Source organism: Malurus melanocephalus, unplaced genomic scaffold (genome assembly GCF_030028575.1).
Source record: "Malurus melanocephalus ecotype Western Australia unplaced genomic scaffold, MMel_1.1 scaffold_49, whole genome shotgun sequence".
Classification (NCBI taxonomy): Eukaryota; Metazoa; Chordata; class Aves; order Passeriformes; family Maluridae; genus Malurus; species Malurus melanocephalus.
The window spans coordinates 1135359-1161709 of record NW_026623281.1 but is presented as its reverse complement, the minus strand read 5'-3'; positions in this window follow the sequence as shown (position 1 = coordinate 1161709).

The window sequence follows — 26351 nt, the reverse complement described above, 5'->3', positions numbered from 1 at the left end:
TTGCTTTCCTGCCACATACAGAAGATTCATGCTCGACATTGAAAAGCCAAGCAGGGAATTTTCAATGGGCAAATTAAATTCTGTTGAGCAACTTCCACTTTTAGCTACTTAACACAAAAGAGCTGGAAAACTAGGCCCTGAAATAATCCTTTCCCCAAAACTGCTGGCCCTCAGTTGTACTTATTGTCCTGAACCTGACACAAATCCCATTGTAAGGGTTCTGTGATGCAGGTGGATTTTGGATCAGATGCTAAACTGAACAAATCTTAGGGCTGATCAGCTCTTAGACTTGTTCCATCTGCCTTTCTCCTGCTCTTACAGCCTGACACTGGTCATTTTTACTGACTGCTGTCCGATGCAATGGCCTGGGGTCTCAGCAATGCTCCTGGCCAAAACCTGCCTGTTTCAGGAAGAAGGAAGAAGAAGATGGAGAATAAATCCATGCACAGCATGACCATGCGTGCAAATTTTCAGTACCGTGTTCTCAGACCTTCAGTACAAGGAGGAAGGTAAAAGGGTAAAAAAAAAGGAAGTGAAAGTAAGAAAGCAAGGATCTCATGGTGGTAGCAATTCAGGGTTTTTATGATTTGATTGGTAACTTCTGGTAGCTGCCACTCAGCACAGATTTTGATAGCGTATTATAGTATAAATTGACCAAATGAATTTAATTTCTGTTAGCAAAGGACATGGAAAGGAGAGCAAGTATTGCCCACAATGATGTGGTAATCAACCCGATTTTGTTTAGTCTGTAGTGGAGTTTAGCAGGTGGAGTGTTACTAAGAAATCTTAGAAAAGACACGTTCCCCGTGGGCTTCTCTGTTGTCCTGTGTTACTGTCAGAGAGCCAAASTTGCTCAGATTGCACACAAACTGCAATCACACCTGTTGCAAGTGTTTTCTGTGGCCTTCTACTTAGCTTTAGGTTCTCTCATCAGAAATTCTTTCCAATCTACTCAATTATAGCACTAAAATATTTGCAGAACAAAAAACTAAGTTTAAAAAAATGCCATAGAGGTGATACACGATTTTTTTTTCTGTTCTTAGATTTAGAAATCAATTCCTACTATTTTCAACTTTTCCCTAATGACAGTAACAGCAACCAGTATCTTTTACTGAGACTGAAATGTGTCTGTCATAAAGTCAAAAGTATTTTATAGAACAATTAGTGATCTAAAACCAGTGGAAATAAATACATTTTCCTATTCTGATTCCCCCCCCCCCTATAAGAATCAGATTTTGTTGCTGTTTAGTTTGGGTTTCTTTTCAGTTTGGAAATAATTCTCTATTCAGCAACCCTGGATCTGTCTGTAATCTGCTTAAGGGCTTTCTATTGACTTTCAAGCTCTAGCAGTGAAATAAAATGGGGTGAGAGAATGAAATGATCTGGGTGAGACAAGAGATTTTATTTGATTTTTAGTCAAGAAGAACCAGAGAAGGAAAATCACACCTCTTTATGTTGCTTCAGAGATGTAAAATYGTGTCAATGCTACCAGGGCAGGCACAGTGCTGAGATCCTACAGCTGGCAGTGCTGTCAGTAGTGCAACCACTGGCTGTTTGAAAATAGCACCATGCTTTATATGTCCCATAACACACTGTCATTTTTATTTCAATRCCACTTCTGTGCTAGGCTTGTCTTTGCAATGAGCAGATGTCACAGAATCAATCCTGGAATCACAGAATGCCTTGGGTTGAAAGGGACCTTAAAGATCATYGYGTTCCAACRTCCCGGCCATGAGCAGGGAGCCTTCCACTAGACCAGGCTGCTCAGAGCCCCATCCAACCTGGCTTTGAATAGTTCAGGGATGGGCCAGCCACAACTTCTCTGGACAACCTGTTCCAGTGCCTCACCACTCTCACATGGAAGAATTTCTTCCTATTATCTAATCTGATCTAGAACGTTAATGTTGTCTTCAATTCCCCCTTGTCTTGTCACAACATGCTCTTCTCAATACAATCTCTCCATCCTCCTTGTAGGCTCTCTTTGGGTACTGGAAGGTCACAGTTAGGTTACCCTGAAGCCTTCTCTTCTCTAGGCTGARCAATATGTTTTGTAAAAGTGATATCACTAAGTATACATTCCCTCCTGAGACCCATTTCAAAGACTTTTAAACAGGTAGGACACAATTCATCCAACTACAGTTTTGCCAGGATAGTGAGAAGTGTCCTTTTCCTTTCTAGAAGTTCCATATGAAATTTAAAGACAGTATCCTTTGAAGCACTCTCTTTCTCTTTCTCTTTCACCCAGTTTCCATCATATTCCTGAGCAAACACAGTGCAAATATGATGATTTTTGTTTCTTTAAATATGCTAATACTCTCTGCTTATGGGGGTGTGGAATGCAGGTTCAAGTCATGTGGCTTTGATTAGCGAAACTTAATCGACTGAAAATTGTATGATAAACATTCCTATTAATAATTACTTTTCTTCTTTACTGCTAAAAATGGTGCAGAAGGCATTTCTAATTTTAAACAGGACATATTCCTAATATAAAAAGCACATGATATGCAGAATAAGGCTTTGCTGCAGGGCATAGCTGCATCTGTTATCTCAAATATGTAAGCTGTGACTATCATTTTAAAAGAAAAATTATCTCAGTTTAATACCTGTGCATACAATTTTCCTTCTCCTGAAGTAGATTCCAAACAGCTGTCTCTGCTAACTGCAAAACAATTTGAGCAAATTCTTAGTGTTAAAATTCACACCTGTGCAGAGAGACGGCACAGACCATCTTGTCATTCAAGTCCCACTCACGTTTAGTGAATCTTGTCTCTACCCATTTTCTAAAAGATGGTGAAAGGAGAAGGTGCTCAGCATATCAGAAAAGCAGGCACATTTCTTTCAATAGCAGGCATTCACTGTTTCAAACGGGCATTCACTGTTTTCTGAGGTAGGTGTTTTCCGCAGCAATGAAAGAATTCTCTGGCYTAAAACCATGTCTACTTAGTTATAATTCTACACTGAAGCAATTTCAGCTCTATATTTGCAGTATGTCTTAAATTCACATGATCTTTTCAAATTTTCACCCAGATACAAGTATCAGTGGAAGCAGCATTACTAACTTTAAGATTCAGTGGTGTGAGTAATAATAACAACTGTGAAACTTTAAGCTGTAACTGTGTTAATGCACAAGTCAGTCAAAACTGACTTTGACATTTGTGTAGTAGTAGCAGAATATCAAAAATAACTCATGGCAGCAGTATAATAAAAACATCAGTGATACTAACACAGCTGATAGATTTCACCACAGTGAAAGAGTTCTACAGACAACAGGGGGAAAAGAAGCATGTCAATACACTGGAACTMATTTACCTGCTGGTAAAAGAAATTTGGGGTCAAGCAGTGTCTCAAACATCAACCATCTATCTACACTGAACTGAATGTTTCAGTGATAACTCCTGTGCATATGACAAATATTCTTGTAAGCTTCTCTAGTTTTCCATACTGCAAATCTGAGCTAAAAAGAAAATGCAGAGTTAAGTATAAAATTTTCCCACTCAACCACTTTATTCCAACAGCTGACAATCAAAAGCACATTAGCTGCTGTCAGTCATCATCACAATTTTATAATGTTGATATCTGTAKAGCAGGAATTTAATCAACATATCAACTCATTTCACATATGTAAACACACAGAAGCTGATTCAGTCATGATAACCCTAACTACACCAGAGATTTTCAAATAAATCAATTTTTACTCCTCCAGCTTCCAGTGAAATATATTATGAATGCGAAAATTAAAAATAACTGAAATARTACCCTCAATCTATAGATAGTGAAGTAAAAGCACAATCTGTGGGCTAAGTATCACCCCGAGAAAATCACTAATATCTAATTTTCAGGCCGGCCCCAGTGGCAAAGGAGACCAGAGAGTACAGGAGTGACTCTGACCTAAACCATAGAAGCTCAGAGAAGGCAGTGCTGGCCACAGCTCTGATGAAATGCAGTTCCCTCAAAGAATGCCTCCCTCAGATTACTCTGAAGTTAAAACCTCTAACACACGCTGCTCCCTAAGTCAACAGAGGTTTTGTTTAATTACAGCAGYGGTCCCACAAGGCCATGCTTTCAGGAACAGTTGGTTTGAAATTGCTCTGCCTGAGAGTAATCCCTGGCATGGTCCAATAACCCATAACTTATCCTGAATTATTGCTGACCACCARTGTAATACCAAGAGCACCAGTGCACCAGCTCTGCATTCATAAAAGTTTGAATATTTCTGTGTGCTCATTTCAATCTGAGACAAACAGCTTGAGAGTCAAAAGTCTCTGTTAAGGAGCTACAGCACAGTTGCTTAACCCAGTATTTGAGTTCATCATTGACTCACAAGCTTCTCCCAGGGTGAGTTTGGCACACAACATGCCATCCAGGGATTTCTCCCTGCTCCCTCTGCTCACATACACACTTTCCACACTAAAGCACTTGGCTGGTGGTGAGCTCTGGGGTGGCACGAGTGCCACTGCACTTCCTAGGCTGCAAACCTGCCARTAAGGGAGAAATTCTAAAAGCAGAAATGAAGAGATAGCAGACATTTAACACAAAATATCTGACCAGCATCTGTTTATATACAATGAACTGTCAGCAACAAAAGTGAAAGAGGGCAATATGTTGAACAGTTCATTTTAGTGCATTTCATCTGTTTTGAAGAAACTGCCAGTTAACCTGTTTTGATATTTTACAAATATAACCAAAGCCCTGTAACAAAACCATGAAGCCTCCTACTGTGAATGTTGTCCATTATTTATTGAAGCATCATTCCTCATATAGCTGGAAGTGGGGAAGACACAAAGTACACAGATAATGACATTAAAGCACAAAATCACAAAGATTCACAGCTATATCTAGGGTGACACTTTTCTTTAAGATACACTGCCAACAAAAGACAGTCTACGGGACAGAGCTTAAAACCAGAACCTGGAGCAATCTCTATTTGTTATCATTTGTGAACATACAATTTCCCTCCCAATTAAACCAGACATTCTATCTAGCAGGTAAATTTGAATTATAGCCAACTCCAAGGAAATCCAGGGACGACATATTCCAGACTTTCTTGAGTCAAAGGAAATKAAAGTAATTTCTGCATATTCCTCTATGCCATCAAGATCCATCCTAGCTTTTTCATTAGTTTTATTTTTGGTTCTAAGAAGGTCCAAGAAAAATACAAAAAAATAAGCTGATCTATTTTTAATTCAAATTAACCGATTTTGATTGAAAGACTGGGCAAAGTTCCAGCAGTGAAGTGTGTGTTTTATAYCATCCAGACTGCTTTGCCCTTTCCTTCACATAATGCTAATGAGTAACAGAGTAACTTGAAAATCTGAGCAGTGAGGTGTGCTAGCATTTGGGTTAGTCTATCCCAGCTTTAAGAAGGATTAAGGATTGGGAGCTGCGGCTCTGCTGAGGTGTGGAGCTGCATTAATGGTTTTATATGTAATACTAAATCACCAGACCTGTTCCTGGGATTCTTAAGTGTCAGGCTGCATTTGATTCCCCTCTCAAACAATTAGACCAAGCATCTACAATTCAGCAGAACAGAAAAGAGCRAAGGGGAGTTATCAGGTGTTAAGCAAGCAAGTGCCTGTACACCCTGCCTACAGTGGGTAAACAGCCTGATTTTTGCCAGCCATCCAAGAAAGAAATCAATGCTGAGTGCATTCTTAATACCCCTTATGAGCCAAACAATATTTTTGTCTCTTGTTTTCTAAGCAAAGTAGTTAACACAGTTGTTTGGAATCATTTTCCATGGAGATGCTGTATTAAAAATATATAATATTCTGGAGGAACTCTTCAAAGATGACAGTGATTTTGACTTTGGAACAGGAAAGCTGCGCAGTTAACTCTTCCAGAACGCTTATTCTGCAGTAGATAAACTGGTGTGTTTCCTCATGTAAACATGGACCCTAACAGATTCTCTTCAGATGATTAAACCTATTTATCCTTCTTTTATCCAAGGGAACTGTTTCATTTTCAATTAAAATTGATCTGAGTCCATGCTTCTGTCAAAAGGGATGATCCCTTCTTGTCCTTCAGTTGCATATKCCTACAACTTTTCTCTTGTAAACGCTTGTGTTTTTATGATTGCCCAGGGATCCAAGGAAAGAAGAAAAGTAACCCAAGACTGAAAAGGGATAGTTTTCATCAGGATCAATACCTGTTCTTTCTGTGCACAAAGCTCTCTAGGATGCATGCTGACAGAATGAAAGATATTTTAAGTGCAGTAGAAGTAGGGACATCCCATTTGATATCTGTGTGATATTGTATCAGTTGAAAGTAATAATGAAAGTGCACCCTGGCATCATTTCCCTTTCTTTCTTTCCTTGAAAGACATCTTTCTGTTAAAATTATAACATAAAGCCTTATAAACATTATAAAACATAAAAATTATAAAAYGAAAGGTTTACATAGGAATATAATGTTCGGGTGATGTTTTCTTTTTTCTTTCCCCCATGGGTAGAAACTTTTTGGTACCAAGATGAATTTTTATAAAATGCAAAGTTTGCTTTATTCAATAATTCCAAAATATAAATAATGTAATGTTGTTGTCAAGACAAATGATGACAGCTGAGTTATTTAGCAGTGGACACTCACTGAGTGGTTGGCTGTTGTCAGGGTTTYTCAGTGCGTTAGCTGAATACACCTAGAGGTGCCATGTCTGTAAAATTGTGTCAGACAGGGAACATTCATAGCACTTTACTTTAGGCTCCTGACTCAGGTGATGAAGTAAGCAGTTACTTTCTGGATCCCACACATGCAGTAAAGGGAGAGAAGCTTCTCTGGAGTTCAAGTCAAAGCAGATGTTTAATGAGGGTACTGTAAATGACCAAAGAAATCTCTCATTTTTACTTGTARCTCTGCAGAGAAAGACTTGTTAAAGGAAAAAAAAAATAAAGCTTGACTTTATCATGTTAATAAAAAGAATGAATGATGTATCTTCAACCTTATTGGAGTGAGTTATATAGTCCCAGGTTTCACACTTGACTTGTTTGAAGAGACTGGGTGGAAATGCAATAAGACAGAGAGAGTGAAACTCGTAAATCATAGGAATTAAGGATAAGGAGGAGAAGCTTTGCTTTTCAATTCYGCAAGCTCTATAAAGGAAAATGGAATTTCCAGAAATCCAAGACCAAATCACCTTTGAACAAAGTAATCATTTTATCAAGGAGGACTCTTCTCTAGTCTTCAACCTGTGTTTGACTACCAAAAGAAGACCACCAAGAGCACTGTATCAGCAATTTCTGGCTTCTTGATATTGTTCTAGATYATCAGAAATCTTGAGGGTACAATCTTGAAATTTTGTGGGGTTTTTTTTTGGTTCAGTTTGTTTTTTTGTTTCATTTTGTTTTATTTTGTTTGGGTTTTTTTGGTTTGGGGTTTTTTTTTGTCTCATGTTTTTTATTAGCTGAGAGATGTACAAGGCTTTTATCCTTTGACYACAGAGTGTGAATGTGTGTTGTATGTACATGAGTGTCTGACCCTGTAACATCTACACAAGGAAGATGTSAGACAAAGCTTTAAGTATTCTTCAAACAATTTCATAAATATACTCCAATATTGAATTCTAAACTAGTATTAAGACCTGCTCATTGATTTTCTCACAGTCTGATTTGCATTGTTTTAGAAAATGTTCATTTTGCTGTTATGAACAGTAGCCTAGCACTTGTTGACATCATTTTTTAAGCGTTAATTTTTAAAATACTTTTAATGTGATGCATAAAGGGGAGTCTGTGCTTCTTTCCACCAGCAATGTATTTTCAGGGATCTTTCAGACTCCATCTAGTGATAAGCAGGTTGAGCTGAAAGCCATAAGCATGCATGGACTCTCAGAATTCACATCCATTGCCATGTGCTGACCACAACTTTACAATAGGCCTTGTAGCTGACATTTAAGCATGAGAAACAGGAATTCAAACTCAGACTTGTTTTCCTGCTCTGCAGAAAATTCACTTAAACTTCCTTTTCTCTTGCCTCACACTGGTSCCACACCAAGTACCATCACAAACACATCAGATATAAATATACATTTATTCCATGTGTAGCTGAAAAGGAAAGTCATGGGTGCTAGCAGCATTTGTATTTTGCATACAACCAGTTGCCTTAGGCCACTAGAGGCTACTGTAGGCTAGTAGGAATACTCATTTTGCAGACTATTCTGCCATATATTGTTTCAAAAGAGAGGACATGGAAACAGGAGTTAACACACCTGACATAATCAAGTAACTTAAAAAAAAAAAAGGAAAACTAAGGATGTCTATAAAGAACATTTTTGCCTCCTTCAAAAGATTTCTGCCAAGAAATCTGGAAGATTTCTTGAACAGTGGCATTAATTATATACAGAAATTGTTTTTTACTAAATAAATTAATATAACTTTGAATTATCTTACACTCAAGATCTTAGAGCAAAATTAAGAAATTTTTTTCCTAACMCTCAAAACCTCACAAAGCATCCTATTTTGTTCTCAAGCAAGTTTCTAAACAAACACAGTAGAAACAACACTCTGTTGCTATAGGCTTTGATGARTCCTTTAAACCAAGGTAAATTATATTAGACTCAGATTAGAACCCCTCATGTCTACTGCATGTTCCCTCATTTTCATAAAGATCATACAGACTCTATATGCTTTATCAATTTTTTGCTTTCTTTTCCCTCAGATGTCTCTGCAACAGCATACCTTTTTAGTTACAGAGAAAAAGTGCATTCACATGAAGCAAACGTATCTGGACCCAGAGAAGTTATGTGCATTTCTAATACTCAATGGCACCAACACTCATTTCTGAGAACTGCAGAGTTGTTTATAGCAAAGAAGTGTGAAAATACATCCAACACTTTGCATGGTTTATATTCTTATCCACACTAAGATTTCAGGCATTTGACAAGTGGATAAAAAGTATGATATAAAAGTAATCATTAACAACATTATGTAGATCTTTTTATGAACATATTTGACATTAGCTCCTAAGGGAGAATCTTTAAATGAATGATGAGCTGCTGCAAGGGGAATTTAAAGGGCACAAGGAAAAAAAAAATGGATTAGGAATTTTAAAGCCAAAGAATTAACATCAAACTGTTGCTGTAGCTTTACTTATTACTCAATTCTTATAGAATTTGCACAGATTCACCTACTAAATAGGTCTAGAATGTCAACCCCAAACTCCTATTTTCTCCCTACATAGTATTTGTRCAGTAGCCAGCATGACAGAGGTATAGTCATGGGCTGGGCTTTTGCATACTAGAATCATGTAAGTGAATAATTCAGTGAAGATGATAGTGCAAGTGCACTGGTACAGGGAAAACTGAGTCAGGTTTTGCAAACTGGTCCAACTGACAGAAGCTACCAGATTTTATTCATAATATTTTTTAAAACTACCTGCTCTCATCTGCTGTTTCAGGGGTTTCCAATTACACTCTCTGAAGCGAGTGTATTTTCCCTCCAAGATGGTTTCATCTTATCTTGTTTTAACCCCTGTTTTCCAAATGGGCTGTGTAGATAGTACTGCCAAAATAATCATGATAGTGTACTTTAATGTATAGAGGTTATCAATATAATCACATGGATCAGAAGAGAAACTGGACCACAGCTTGTGCAGGGATTTATCACCAGCTGGGTCTGTTAGCAACGATGGYTTCAGAGGAGACACATCTCCCTCCTGGCAAATTCCTGCAAGTGCAGGGCTCTCCAAACCTCAGCCTGGCCTGGRGCCCATGCCCTGCTCCAGCAGGCACTGCCTTGGCCTCTACCCACTCTGGGCTGCAGCAGGGGACACGTGTGGAGGGGTGGCCACTGTGCTGCTAGCAGCCTGAGGCTGGAGAAGGTCCAGAGACAGCGGATGGCTGAGCTGCTCAGAATCCAAATGGAAAATCAGAACAGATGCTGCTGGTACAGGAGGTTCTAAACAAAGGCTGTCTCTGAATTGAARTCAAGTTTTGAGTTACACATGCTCTGATTAGGACAATAATGAGTTGTCAGTCTCCAGGGCAAGAAAAGTAACCCTGGACTTTTGGATCCAGTAACTGCTTTTGAGCATGTCATTTTRGCATGCTTCAAGAACATCATGGGCCATAATGTCTGTCCCTATGAATACAAAACCACCACAGGAAAAGGAGCTCCATGACATTTTACTAGTAATAAGTTTGGCTTTAAAACATWATTAACATAAATTACTGATGTTTCATAAGGGCTTTCTAAGCTTAGACACTATTCACAGCAGAGAAATGAACATAATGTTATTATAGCTCGTTCTCAGAGTATAATACTRGTAGTTTGCAAATCTTTTGGGCTCCCAAACCTGAAGATTTTGGTGAACTATGCTGGGCTGGGCTGGCCAGATTGTGTCTTACTGCCAGGGCAATTTCATACTGTGTAATCCATTTTCAGAATTGTATTACAAAGTAGACTGTCATTATATCACACTAGAGAAGAATGGATTCTTCTGTCTCCACCTGTGATCACGTTTGAGGTTTGTATTTTTTTTCAAGTTATGCAAAATTCTATTCTGCTCTGTGAAGAGTTTAGTAGGTCACTCATTACAATTAACCTGTTTTAAAGGGCATAYACAATACTCTGCACTTTCTTGTGTGTTTCAGATAAAAAACATGTCAGCAAAAGTTGTATTTTTAAGGCAAACATATTCTTGTACAACTCCACTGTAATAGAGGTAAGACATTCCTCCACAGGAAAAAGAGAAGCTTGCATAGTAGGTGAAAAAAAAAAAAAAGAAAACCTCCACAGGAAAAAGAGAAGCTTGCATAGTAGGTGAAAAAAAAAAAAAAGATACTGTCTGAAAACAATAAAAATAAGCAAAGTATYTGGATGGATTAAACCATTCAGAGAAAGTCTCCACTCGAATAAAAAGTTGTCCTTTTGGAAGATATTTTGTTAGATTTAACAGCTGAGTTTATGTTGTCTCAAGTATTCTTGTTGYTATTGTTTTAAGTACCAACTTCAAAGAGTATTAAACATAAAGTGGGTCTTTGCTTACATTTACTGAACATAAACTTACCTAGAAATTGTTGGTTGGACTGAAGCAAAATGCCATTTAAAGAGATAGTGTAGACCAGCATAAAACTGGAGGGGCTTCTGTTTTGTTCATGTGGCTTATAGAAAAAAAGAACTGTATTCTGTGGCTCCTTTTTTCTTTATGCAAAATTTACACAATTTTCAACCCAAGAGAGTGACAGAAGCATTTTATTCTACTCTTTCCCTTGCTAGCACCTTTGGCAAGGCACTCGTGCACAAACTTCACTTTCCCTTGTAGCTGACAGGACACAACTCTCATCTCATTGTCCTCACCGAGCCCTAAGCATGTGCTAAAGCACTTTGATGAAGATGGACAAACTTGAGCACATGCCTAACCAATTATTCAAGTTTGGATAGATTCAAATGGGAACTGCTATAGCTCCCTGAAGGCTAATTTGTAGTAAATTTAAGTGACARTGTTCATATTATAAATAGGAAACAGATCCAACTTAAAAATTCAGCAACAGTTTAGCCTTTGGGGCATTGTGTCAAAATAGGGTTACTATAACATGCAAAACTGAAGAACTGCCAATGAAATGAATTTTCATTTCTTGTTGAACTTCAGTCTCAAAATATGATACTCTAGTTCTTGTTGGAATATATGCCAGCAGTAAGAAAATTATCAGTGTTRGCACTGGAGATTTCAATTGATGATCACATAAAGGATGGTGGTAATAACTCTGATTTCAAGCATCTTAATGACCGAATCTCATAGACCATTATAATGATTCATTCAGGGTCTCAATGGGGAGGGGAAAATCGAAATGAAGCACCTTAATCAAAAGTCATTCAAATGACAAATGTGAAACAGATTCTAAACCTTATATCCGGTTTCTGTTTGGTGTTATGTGAACAGTCTTCCAAACCAGGAGAGGTTCCTGGTACAGTGACCCTAATTGTGTAAGCCATGGACATATTAAAGACTGTGATGGCATCATCAGCCATTAAGAGCAGCTCATATTTTAAGAGGTGTCAAATGGGTCTGGGTGTCTCAGTATTCACAAGGAGGATGTTTCTCAAAACCATTAATAAGTTTTTAAAATGCAGATGGATAATTATAATGCATTTATAGTCAGTCATACTATATAGTTAAATCTTGTATTGTATTTATTCACACAAGATTATCAAAAAGGTATGTGAACTAATTTTTAGTGAGAGATAAGAGCTAGATATTTACATTTTGAAATTATTTCWTTTTCACCCACATGTGTGTAACTTTAGGCAGCTATTTCAAGAAATCATATCCATCATTTACAAAGCCGACCACACTCTTTGATGACTCTTTAATCCCTGAGAGGTGCAAGGACTAGAGCTTTTAACTACATAATGACATAAAAGGAAAATAAAGAATTTGTAAAATTCTTCCACATTCTAAAGACATGGGAGAACCATTCCTGCTGAGATGGTGGCTGCCAATTCATTCTAGTTTTTCAATGTCGTTACCCCTCTACCTTCGTGTGACTGGTTTTCAGACTTCTAATATTGGTATCACTGCTGTCTGTGAGTGATTTTTACCTTGTTGCTACATYGGTGATGAAAACAATGGCCAAATTCAGCTTTAAGGAAGATCTTCACATGGCATTAATGTCTATCACCTTTAAAAGTCAGAACTTCTCACCATGCAAGTGCCAACTATGCACATCCCCACAGTTAATCTTTAGSCTCTGAAAGGATAAAAGAGAACAGGCCTAAGAAACATTCTATCTGTCACAATTTTTACTGACCAAATCCCATGTTTTTATTAATTCCAAAGAAAAATTATTAATAAAGTGCAATGTGCCAGAATAGCATTAGAGAGAAGTGCAATCACATTAGTGCTTTTGGTTTTCATTAAAATCAGAGGATTGAAGAAACTGAAACTTCTTCAGTATAATCCCCCGGTTAAGTCAAAACTCACTGAGAAGCAAAGAATTTAAAATAATGTACTGTTGTAGCAAAAAAGCCACATATTAATGAATTAAACCAATCTCTTGTTAACAGTGATTTGAATCAACATAAACGCATAATTAGTAATTTGTATAACCATGTTACTACAAATTATTAGGTTTCAGAGACAGTTTTTAACCTAACAGGAAGAGTGAAATTTTAATCACAGTCAGCTGAGTTCAGCCCGATGCAGGAGGAACATTTCACAATTAATTTTGTTGGCCCAGACACAGATGCCTGGAAAATAGATTAAATAGGTCCACCAAAACATTATTTGACCTCATTAATGCTGAAGTCCCATTCTGCATATTTTCTAATCATCAATATTTATTTTCCACAGATTAAATTAGAGGACTGAAGTCCTTATATATCTTTAAAAATCTCATCTTACTTCTTCATCTTTCTTTTTACTTCCTGAAACCAAACCTCTCCCTCTCACTGCTGAGAAATTCACCATACCCAAAATTCCCGTTATTCTAAAACCTTTGTTTACTTAATCAGTTGTCAAGAATATATTTTATTACTTCTTGATTTCCTTCAAATAATATATCAAATAATGAATGACTATATTCCTTTCTGAAATATAATTATTGTTCAAATAAAAAAATTTAAAAATCTAATTTTGGGAGACTACTGTTTTTTCCAGTCAGTTTGTACCATCTCATTTTCCATCATTTGTCCCTAGTAATCACATTGCTTAGCCCTGATTCGCCTGATTCATAGCTTTTAACATATTTTAATTGTTCATAATTGATTTTCATGTCTTATTTATCATGAAAGTTATCTCCTATATATATTGATCTCAAACCTCTGTTCTACAATAGTTTTTTGCCTTAGTTCAAGGATTTGAGTGCTTTACAAAAGATTTTTTCTGGAAGTGAAGGCCTTGTTACTCCAAAATGCTTTCGCTTTTTTTTCCCACTTTGGAATGGAAATTTCTTGATCATTTTCAAGCTGCTTAGTGTTTTGTTATTGGGTGGATTTGTTCTTCGGGACAGTCTTCCAGAATGTGGCAACTCTGTGGTTTACATAGATGGTTTGGAAAAAGTAGTGTGGCAGAAAAGTTACAAACACCCCTGGGGGCTGAAATGAAGTCTAATGGCAAGACATRAGCTAGAGCAGTTCTGATGCTCATTTAAAGTACTTTGGGGTGCCAAGTGGCCCTGGAACACCTTGGATATCAGACATTACGTTTGACAGGTGTATTTTCTACCATCCCTCCAGCTGTGCCAAGTGCAGCTGATGCTCTTTTCCAAGGAATGTGAAGACCAGATCTCTCTTAATTGAAGATGATATCTCTATCTATTGTCTCTGGGTAAAGCATGATTTTCAGGTATAATTATTTAAGATCATTCAGTGAACACTTAATTTAAACATTGTTTTCAAAATCTTCATCAATTCTGCATGAGAYTCAGAACTGGGACATAGTCTCTGTTCCTTAATTTAAAGGCCCTCACTGTCTGCTTTCACTCAGAACTTGTTCTATTTGTCACAAACATAATTAATTGTTTTACAAAGGATGATTTTGGTGCTGGCCTGGTCCAGCTGTTTATGAAGCCTATCTTTTAAAAATTCCATGGGGGACACAGCTCAAAGGATTCCATGGCTGAATTTATGAGGACAAATGCACAAATCTTTTATCTTTCTATGTCTCTACCACTTGTTAATAAGGCCTCTTCCTGAATAATCACACAGGGAAGTTAAGACAGAACACCTTTTCCTCTCTAACTACCCMACTCTAATGCCTCTTATTCTAGGATTACTTTTTCAAAGAAAAGAAAATATAATAAAAAGGAAATCCGTGACAAGCAGTAGTTGTTGCACACCCAAACAATTGCAGGYAGCAGCATTCAAATATGCTGTGGCTGTAATTTCCACTGGATTTCCACACCTTTCCTCCAGGACTCCCCATCTGCATAGCAAACAAGCAAAGTTTCTTGTGTTTTCATTTCACTTGCAAAGATAATCAAGAGACAAAGGGCAAGCACTAACCTATCACAAGTGATATGATTATTGTGTAATTACTGAGTTTCTAACAGACTTCAGATTTACTCTACTGAAGTAAAATAGGATTGTTTAGATAAACAAACACACCAAAATGTTAGTACCTGGAATAACAGGAACATATTCTCTCAGCCTCACACTAGACTGATGCATTCCACAGAGAAATCAACATAACAAGCCTTTTATTTTCTTTGTGTCTGTCATTTTACAGTTTTGACAAGTAAACACCATTTAAGGAAAGAAATGTAAATATTAAGGGGTCTGGTTTAGCTATCAAGGCTGGAAAATCAGATTGACAAACACAGGATACAATCACAGACACTACCTCACATGCTCTCTGTACTCTCGGCCTTGGAAATGGCAGTGGCTGCTCTGATTAAATGTGTCACTTGTTTACTGAGAAAAATCATGTCTGAGAACACAAGGGCTACCCAGAGAGAGGCACAAGAATGTGGCAGAGCAGCAGAGACAGAAACTGAGAGCCAGCAGGGCCCACACAAAGGGAGATTTTACAAGTGGGAGAAGGAGGGAGGGAGCAGTTACACAACCTGGATTTGCATACTGGCCCCAAAGGAAGTGAGAGAGGCTGGAAAACAGCTCACAAACAGAAGCAAACCCAGCGTAGCCAGAAGCTAAAAGAAAGCTTTTGCTGCACAGCAGTGGAATGGAAAGTTAATGCAAAATCTCAGAGTTGCACGGGAACAGCTTTATGGACACTATATATTACTAAAGAGGAAAAGAAGGGTAGGATAGCCCAGTGGTAGCCATGTGGGCTCTGGGAAAACCCTCCCTGGACTGCTGGAACTGCAATTTAGCTGCAGCTGGCTACACCCCCAGGGAATATGCTCCTAATGTGTCACTGTTTGACACTCCAGCCGTGCCTCCCTCTCTCTCCAGGCTTTTCTGGAGCTCTAGCGTGGTTGTTCTCTCCAGCCTGGAGCAGCTCACGGGTATATTAACTCTGTCTGGTGCATGCCTCCAAGGGGGGGTCAGGCCTGTGCCTCACTGTCCTCTTTGGACACACCTGTGTAGAAGAGGTACAGTTATGCACTTTTCAGGCTCAAATAGATGAAAAAAATACTTGCTTATATACATATATATATAAATTGTCTTTAAAGCAGTACCATGGAGATTTTCTGTGTTGAAATGCCCCCTGCCCAATTGCAAGTCTGTGAGATGCACCAACACCAAAGGGCCGCTCAGCTGCTCCTCACTGCAACACTCAGAATTTTTTTGAACCTACTTTCAAAAAAATATGATGTTCATACAAAGCATCATAGGTCATCTATTTTTATCTTATGATAATTTTTATGATTTATAATTTTTATCTTATAATACTTATTATTTTAATGTAATTTCACAACACAGTAACATCACAAAATGCTTTATTACTGCTGCTGTAATGAAGGAAGATTTGGAAAATTGATATTGCATACTGAGTGAAACAGTTATACTTTTTGCAGTCTCAAGGGGTTTGTTGTTTTGTTTGTTTAATTGGTTTCGCATTTCCTTAATAATCAGTTTAACTTGTACTATAACATTAAAATTAACATTAAAATATTTAAAGTCAAATTACATTTTTCTGAAAATTTATATTTTCCTGAAAATTTGTGTTTCTTTTTCCAAAGTGAAACTTTAAAATGGTGGTATTTCTTGTAGAATTAAACCCAGATATTTTGGTTAGCTTTACACTTCCTTTTATCGAAGAATGTCACAGTAGTTGAATGGTGCAGTTACTGACCATACCCATGAATATGAGTTTTGTGCAACTCCCTGCAAAGCGTGCTGGCTGTTTCAGCTCAGCTMATGTGTGTGTTCATAATTTTAACTCTGCAGGTCCCTGGTTTGAATTCATGTCACATGCCAGGGGTTAGATGTAGACTTGTAGCAAGAGAGGAGGAAAATGACACCTGGTTCATGCCTCTWACTTGGATTTTGGAATGAGAGTGAACAGCTGGTAAAGCTACAAGCTTTTCTTAATATGGCATCATCAGGGYTGTCTAAAAATGTGCTATGATGTGTTGGTCAGGCTTTTTTCTTTGCTATTTTTATCACTGAATAGTTTTTGTACAGATATCCGTATTCTAGACTGTGCTAATTATTCATTACATAGTTTCTGTGAACAATTCCTGGTAGCTCAGTCACTGTTGATTTGGACTTGACATATGGGTCAAAAGCATCCTTGATTAAGTAACCATGTCAGTAAGTATCAGCTACTTAGAATAATATGATTCTGAATTAGGAATTCACCCTCCATTTTCTGTCATGCTTCTTTCAAAACTGTACAAGCAATAAAGGCACCCCATCCAGAAAGTGAATACCAGGGCATCCTTGAAAGTTGAAGTTTTTAACAGTAGAAGAAGGAGCCAAGAAAAAAAATGAAGTATTCTTATGAGACAGTGTTCATATCACTCCTGTGCTTTTAAGTAATTTTCTAGAAATTAAGAATTCCATCCACCAACTTTTCTTGCATACAAATAGTATCAGATTCTGAGTGAGTTTTCCTATAAAAAGCAAGATTTAGGAAAATAATGTTGGGCTAATGAAAATATCTGACATATGACAAATACTAAATATTGTGTCACAAACTTTTATATGACATGCTGAATTTTGAAAAGTTTGATATGATTACTGACAACTTTTAAGATTTTTGACATGTAAAGTAGTTTCCAATAGCTCATTCATTTTCAATGTTATCACAGCCTTTATTTGATTTTTGCTACAACTAATAAGGTCCCAGAGCTACATGATAAAAAAATGATATAAATAAATATGTAAGTCACGCAAGACAAAAAAAGAAAAGGTATTAGAGAGCAGMATGTTCAAGAGGAGAATGATGGCCCTGAGTACATGATGATACTGGGCTTGGTGATGCACAAAGGTAGCAGCAGCCCTCCCCTTGCTGCACAGAACGATGACTGGAACTGACCCTGATCCAAGATTAGCAGTCAGGCGTGTCATCGGAAACTTTTACATAACCATATGACAGATGTCACAGAGCATCCMTGGGATGAATGCATCCTGAGAGTCAGGATAAGCTGCACTTAAAACTGATGTGCAGTCCTTATGCTTCCTAGGATTAAATGAGACGAGTTGCAGGGTGTGCTCAGTCACTGCAGCACACATTTGARCAGACTCTGATCTTCTCCTTTCAAGCAATTTAGCACTGGTGCTCTTACTGTGTGTACTTTCAACTGGAGGAAAACTGTTCTTCATTTTAAATTTTAAGATTCTTCTACTTGATTCAGTTTGATTGTTTTTGCCACAGAACAGCAATGTATCAGGGAATCAGTCACCTGCAATAAAATATTGCCATCTCCAGGAAGCAGCTATTCTGCACCTGCAAATGTTTCCCACCAGCATTCCAAAAAAAAAACAAAAACAAAAACAAAAACAAAGCCGCAAAATCCTGATGAATTTAGCAGCAGAAAAAAACTAATTATATAGGTAAGATCCCAACATTATGTTCTATGTCATGAGAAATGCTTGAAAATATTTTACAAACTAAATTGTTTTATAAATTATGCAAAATTGCAGTATTTTCTAAACCCACCCCAAATATAAAATTTGTGAATGAGATTAAAAATAATGTAGACCTAATTTCRAGGTAGAATAAGCTTTCTCATGATTTTACCCCTGTAAATATCAAACTGATCAAGAATTTCAAAATGAAACAGCCAGTCTTTTGATTGGCCAGTGATTTGACCTGCATTACCACCCCGATTTCTTTGTGGAGAAAAGTTTTGTCATTCATAGTAGGAGCAAATAAGAACAGGCAGTGACAATACAGCAGCAGAGAATTGGCTGCTTGTGGAAGGAGTGCTTAAAAAAACACAGAACGTGAATATGCAGTTTAAGGCTTGTCTTGGTCTAAAATTTCCACTATTTCATGTCATATCAGCCGGACTATCTTTTTTTTTAATTTAATGTTGCATTTCACAAATGAACTGTGGACTTTTTAGTTTTGCAAGAAGAATGAGACTTGATTTACTTATGCCATTGGAACAGTTCACAATATAGAACAGTAGCTAAAATTTCCATATTTGTATTCTGTGTAGACTCTTTCCCACATCTAGTAATAGACATACAATAGAAAGAACAAATGAAGAATTATAAGGAATCCAATCCTAGTACAAAACAGGATTTTGCTATTTTAAATACATGGATTTATGCCAGTGCAAAACTGATTTCTCAAAGACAGCATCAACCCCACCACCTACTTGACAAATGACATCATAATCATGCAGTAAGTYCATAAACATCTCTGATGTATCCTTAGCATAACAATTATAATTTCTTCTCTGGAAACAAAATATTTAAATTGCTCCTGCTATTCTTTTTGGTAAAGGAGATGTGATATGGAATACTCAATACAAGAAAAAGCTGAACTTCCACCAGCATAGTCCTGCTGACCAAATTAAAGGACAAAAAATTTGGAGTGCTGATAACAGCCTAGGCAGAAAAGTCTCTCAGAAAAGGTTATTGTGAATGAGAAAAAAAGCACTTTAGAAGCAGCATCTACCTTTCCATCCACACACCTCATCACATCAAGCAATACCTYGTGCAGATAACAGATCTAAAATAATCAGTGAGAACACCACCTGAATTTTCATTACTCTGCCATCAACTATAACAAACTGAGCTGGTCTTAAGTTTGTTCAGTTGAAACTAAACTTTTATCATTTCCACTCTTTTCCTCTCCATGTGCTACATCAGGAAGCTTCAAATTAGCCTTTTAGCCCTCCCATCCCATTGATACACATGCTGAGGAGCCTTTGGATCTCTCATTACCGCTACCCCATGCTTACATGTCCTGTGTCACACAGCAGGAGATAGACTGAATTGTTGTGTAGGTCCCCAAACATTCTAATTTCGGGCAATCCCATATATGGCAAATGATGTTTATTAGGCTTGTGGGCTGTAACAATATCTAAAGTCTTAAATGCCCTTGAGAAACATGGAAGAGTGAGTATYTTCTCATGAAACTGATATTACATGAAAATAAGCATGAGTGGCCAATTTGAAATCCAAAGGAGTGCTGCTACYTGCTCCAGTGGAGCTGGAATTTCARCWAGGGCCTGTGAATGCAAATCTCATAAACTTCAGTATTCCCAGGCTGTATGGTCTCCCACTGTGTAGATAGTCATGGTGGATGTGAAACAACACTGAATCACTTAGGGSTCTTCCTTCCTTACCAAACATATCCACATCCCTCCCTGTGAGACCTCCCCAACAAGGGRGGGAAAAATTCAGGCTTGTGGATGTGGCCTTGCAATTCCTCAGTGCTTTGCTGATTGAAGACAGACCAAGGACAGATCCCCCTGGACCATCACACCCCCTTGGTTGATGTCGTTATTGTTCCAGGAGCTGCATGACACCATTTGTGCCTTCACAGACATTTGTCCTGTACTTCACAGAGCCATGCAAGGCCACRAAAATGGCTGAAAGGGGCTTCTTTTGAACTTTGCCTCAGAAAACCCCATTATTCAGTGAGAATGTGAGGCTATCCAGATCTCCTCATTTCACTRTAATTGGTCTTTCAAAGGAGACAAGTGCCTTGTAAGAAAGGTCTCTATGATCTTGAGGGAGAAAGAAGCATTGTAATGTACTRATTTGAATGCCAAAAACCAGAGGGGTAGATTTGCTTCCTTATCGGTGAAGATAAAGATTAGATGAGATGAGATGAACTTGCCTTTGCATCTTTCATATATTTCAAGGCACTTACCTCTCAGCCTTCATCTGAACTGATATTCTCAAGAGTGTTGTGAAACCATTTAGATAAAATATTTAAAAGTGTAGAATTRGCAACTTTATGTTGTCAGTTATGAAACCTTTATTTAGGTTCTACCTTTTATTAACATTTAGGGTTCTCCTGTTGTCCCTAATGACATTATATTGCATCGAAACTAAGCCAAAGCTTTTTACTGGRAGCTGTACTATTTCTCATGGCTTGGTAGTGCTAATGTTTAAATTCTGAGTCCTCTTACTGCTGATTAAACCTCCAAAGACTACAGGAGAATTTCTGCTTCATTGCTAGAAAAGAAGAAAACCAGCACAGTTTGTACCAAAGAGATCACTTGAAGAATGTTCATAAGGTTACTGCATTAATGAATAAAGCAAAGCATTATCATTTTTAATAGGAATTAAACAGCTAGAGGGAGAAGTAGGGCAATGCTGTGATCAGTGCAAAGAAAAACAATCTAACCATTTTAATTAACTGTATTTTAATAGCTTTAGTTATAATTGAATAATTTAAATACCAAGGGAAATAGTTAAATCTCCTAAAAGCCTTCTTTTTATTTACATTTTAAATACAGTTCATGGAGAAGGGATGGCACTGTGAAGGCTTAAAATAAATGGGTGGGGAAAACTTTACTAATTTCTGCAGCTGCTGGACCATCAGGAAATATTTATGGGGTCTTAGTCATTGCTCTCAGCAGGAGCTCCAGCCCAAACCCTAATATATTTTCTGCTTTTCTCTCCACTTCCTCAAAATATTACACAATCCCTGGTGCTGCAGCCTTTGACTGTTATAATCATAAAATGCACAGAAAGATMAATGTGAAGGATCATCTAATCTAATTTTTTTTAAGTAGGCATCAGTGAAGAGKGTCACTACAGAAAATAAAACTCTTGGTCAATGAGGAGTTTCACTTAGATTTAGACAGAATAAAGATATTTAGACAGAATAAACTGACACACACACTTGTCTTATATAAAAAGCCCAAGAGCAGTGATAAACAGAGCTCTTCCCTACTATACTTTTCATGTTGCCTGTAACAATGATCATTGAAATCCATGCTGGTTTCAGAGTTAATCTGTTATGGGGCTCATGCTTCCCCTCACACAGACTATACCTCTTCGTGGTTTCACTCAGCTCCATTACAGCAGCTCAGTGAGAGGGGCAGGATTCCAACCCCCTCTGTCACCCCACCAATCTCTGAGACACAACCTCACTGAGCCCACTGCCCTGCCTGCCACAGCGCCCAAAATGCCAAACATGCCTGAGCAGGGTAAACCCACTGTGAGAGCCCTCTGTGATACAATCTTTTGGCACTCAGCAATTTTTGCAGTTTAGAGACTTTCTGAGCTAGAGGAAATATTTCTGTGTTTGAATAACACAAACCAGAGTTTCTTTCCAGTAATACGTCTGCATGACTTTTCAACATGATGTAAACTTTCCATGTCCAAAGTATGCTACAGTGAAAYCTCTCTGCCATGCATTGCCTTCTGCTGTTTTGACCCTGCCATTACTCAAGGCCAATTAGTTCTTCTCTTAGAAGTGATAGTAAAGGATAATTTTGCTGTCACTTCTGCTTCTTAGTTTGGATTTAGTAGACCTCTGTCTGTTCCCCCTCACTGGTTTATTTTTCAAACTGAAGAATCTTAATGTATTTAATTTTTTTTTTTCAAAGTTCTTCCAAACCTTTGATGTGCCTTTTCATACACCCCCACCTCTCTAAATATTCTAAAACTTTTTCAAAAACAGAGAAACTGTCAATGCAGACAGTATTCCTTTCACACTTTTTTACCTTCAGCCATAGACTATTTCTGTTTTTCTTCCTCTGTTTCTCTTTTTATGATTTCATGTAAAATGTGGAACATATGGTTGTACAGCATTTCACAAAGGACAGAGGCAAAAAGTGTCAGAAACTATAATACCTGGAAATAATTAAAATAAATGCATAAATTATCTGTATATTCTTAATGAAAATATGTAAACCCAAACACAGCTGACTAAGGGACAGCTTTATTACATTTTTTACCAGGTGTTAATAATGAAAATATTAACTGAATGAAATTACAGTCAGAATACTGTGCTTTTTAATGGAATTATTTGTAAAGTGTTCAAAAATACTGATCCAAAAGCCAGCCTATAAATTTTGATAGGCTCAGATTTCTAATTCTGGCTCAACTGTTTCTGGAAATATAAAGACAATGCTATTGAATATAATTTTTATTGTTTTTTTTTCTGGCAGCCTGAAGTGCATTAGGTGCCTCACAGGCAAGGAAAGAGACTGGAATCAGTCTCAAAATGTTTCCAACCTAAACACACAAATCTGTTTAAGAGTTTGGAGGGTGGGCCCAGTGTAAAAACATGATAACCATTCTGGTGTGGCTGACATTTTTCATTAGAGGATATTTGGCAATACCAGAATTTCTAAAATTCGTTTCTAGACATTCTCACACCTTTGGTCTCTGGATCGGAAATATTCACACTTATAGAAGATGTCATTAGTGCAGTGGATGAAGAGAACATGAAAATGACAGCAGTAAGAAATTCCATGTACTGGAAAAGAGAAAGTAGAGAGGACAAAGTTTGAMTTCCTAAAAATTGTCTAACATTTGTAATGATAATAATAAAAATAATAATGATAGGTAATGAGTGTATTGAGGTAAGAAAAAGGATAACACCACATTATTTTATCRTGTCTGCCTATGTATATTAAAATAATTTTGACAGAAAACCTGCACAAATCCCAGACACACATATGGACTGAAGACAAGGCTGTCTCCGCATTTGGAGTTTTAGGAAAATACATATTTATGCTGCTGAGGAATATGGAAATGAAAAGTCAGTCGGGATTCTGGGGGCCTAGGTTTTTAAAAGATATGACTACACATAACCCTTATCTCTCAATCAGATCATGACATTCTACCAGTTACATTCTGTATATAAAGACACAGTCAGAAAGTGGAGCGAAGGATTCAGTCCAGCTGAACAGCTACTGTTGTGTTATATAACTCAGGGCACAAAATAAATCTGAGTTTTTAATATGGATGCCATAGATATCTGACCCATTATCTTCTAGATTAAAATTGTTCAATCTCCTTTTTTCCTTCCCTCAAGTTTCTTTGGATATCAACCAACACATTCATTAGGRATCTGACCTAATCCCAAATGACACATCTGATGTGGGTGGCACTCATTAGAATATGCTCTCCAATAAATGATCTGCTGAGGTTCTGACAAAATAAATGCTTATTTTCATTATCAGTCACTTACTCCCTGCCACTTCAAATGCACATCCTCCCAGGTATGGCTTCGATCCAAACTGACATCTGAATTACAGTCAAGCGTGATGCCAGATTTTAGTTGATAACATGAAAGTGCACATGTAAAAGCAGAAGACAGAAACAGCTATTTACAACATAGCAACAGCCTCAGAGATGAGGGCAAGCAGAAGAGAATAGTGCAATTAATTACTGAACTAGAGTGTCTGGAAGAAAAGGACCAGAAGAGAAAAAGGAGTAAGAATAAATAACAGCAGTTTGAAGAGCATAGCTATGAACATTGCAAGAGTCCCACCTATCTGTGGGAACAAAGAACAGAAATAGAGTGGTAAGAGCTAACTGGCTTCATTATGGGATTGTCCAGCAATCTGTTAGCAATATGTACAGCTGATTTCATGCAAAGCTTACATCTGTCTTTCTGAAGTGTGTCAGTAACCAGCAAAGTGATGCAGAGAAAGGATTATCAGGGTGTGTTTATAGATCTGTGGTTACCATTAGTAGGGAAAGCTGGACATGCTGCAAGTAACTATATGATACTTTCTCACATGAAACTTAGAGTAATGAAAAAATGTTTACAATAGGACTCCTCATAAGGGAGAAAAATGATGATCTAAGCTTTATGACAGATGTCAAGAAGACTGATGTGTGGTTTAGGAAGATGYTTTTAATGACATGCTTGCAGCAGTTGGAAACAAACTGTCAGACAAATAGCAAATCTTTCTACTGCAGACCAGCCCAAGGAAATGGAAGTTCTGCCTTGGAAAATATAGARGGGAGAAAGATTTTCCCTACCACAAGCAAACAAATTACTTTCCTAACATGAATGCAAAATTTCCAGAGTTAAAATCTGTATTTTAATGGCAGTCTCTGTACCACAAATGAGTCTCTGATCATAGCTATGATCTATTATTCTGTACCACTGAAAGTTCATTACTTTAATGAGTAAAACATGGATTAAAACGTGACAAAGCAACTACAAAGTAAYGAATCAAGTCAAACTGGACTAAATGTTAGTGTAAACAGCATAAAAATTAATCCTCTGAAAATTAAAACCTACTTTCTTGCTTAGCCTTGGGGTTTATTTTAGTTCATTGTAATTTCTGTGCAGTGAACATTTCTTTGGGGAAAAATCCTTTTCCTAATAAGTTTACATAATGTATATTTGCAATCAGAAAATGATAATACGGAATGACTTTTACTATTTAAGAAATGGAGCACTTCTAGCTGGCTATCATTTCAGATGTAGAATTTTCTTGACCTCAGGAAAAATATCTCATTTATAGATTGCAGTAAGTGGAGGATGAGTCCTGTGGTCATAGTATGAGATGCAAGTTACAGATTTCAAGGTCATATTTCAAGCTGTGTCATACCATTCACAGGTGAAAATAAACAAGTCATAAGATCACAGGTTTAAGGACTAAAATTAATTACTATTATAAACTGGAATTTTCTGGACCAGAACATGAAAAGTAGATATTGTGTATTTTAAATGAGTCTCACAGTATCTGGGAATTACTTAATACTACATTTTTATGGAAAAGGTAAATATATCTGGGATATGTTAGTCTTTGTGTTTCCAGAAAAATTGGGGAAATATAAATTGCATTGTGCAAAGTATAAACCATAGATAGAAATTACTCTGCTTTGCTGCATCATCCATGTTCCAGAAAGACATGCAAAAAGTATGCAGAAAAGTTTTAGCATGACTAGAAAGTGACATGGAAGATAGCCTTTTCAGGAAACTGAAGAGAGCTGAGACTTTTTATTTACTTGAAAATTAACAGCTCTATCATTATGATCCATTCAAGAAATCAACTGGACCAAGAGCTGAACCTTCTGGTTCAAGCAGCAGCAGACTGGACAGGAAAAGTTTGGACAGAAAGTTAGAAGCTTCAGTCACTAGAGAAATTAAGATTYCTAATGCAGCAAAAAAGCAGGTTTATGGATGGAGTTTGATGGGGGTTTATGCTGCTATAGGAGCAGAGCAGGTTTGATGACCCAGAAGTGCTAATGCTCTGTAATTTCTCTGTAAAATCACCTCAAGTCCYGAAATCAGGCTAATGTTCTGCTGTTTGCTCTTTGACTAAAACAATCACCAACATTTGAGAAGTGTGCAGATCCTTCAGAGTTGACAACCAGACTGAAGGTTACCTAGAATCATATCCTACCTCATTAAATCATAAAACAGGTTTGCAATAACTCAGCAATACACAAACTGATCAGAATATTTATTAGGCCCTTCATTTATTTCAGACAGATTTTCTAATTGTGAATGGTCTACCAATACACAGATATTCACAAAAATCATTATGGTAGCAGAGATATTTTCCTAAATTGCTATTTAACAGGGTTAAGGAAAATTTGTGATGTAATAYAGAGTTTCCTTTGTCAGTACTT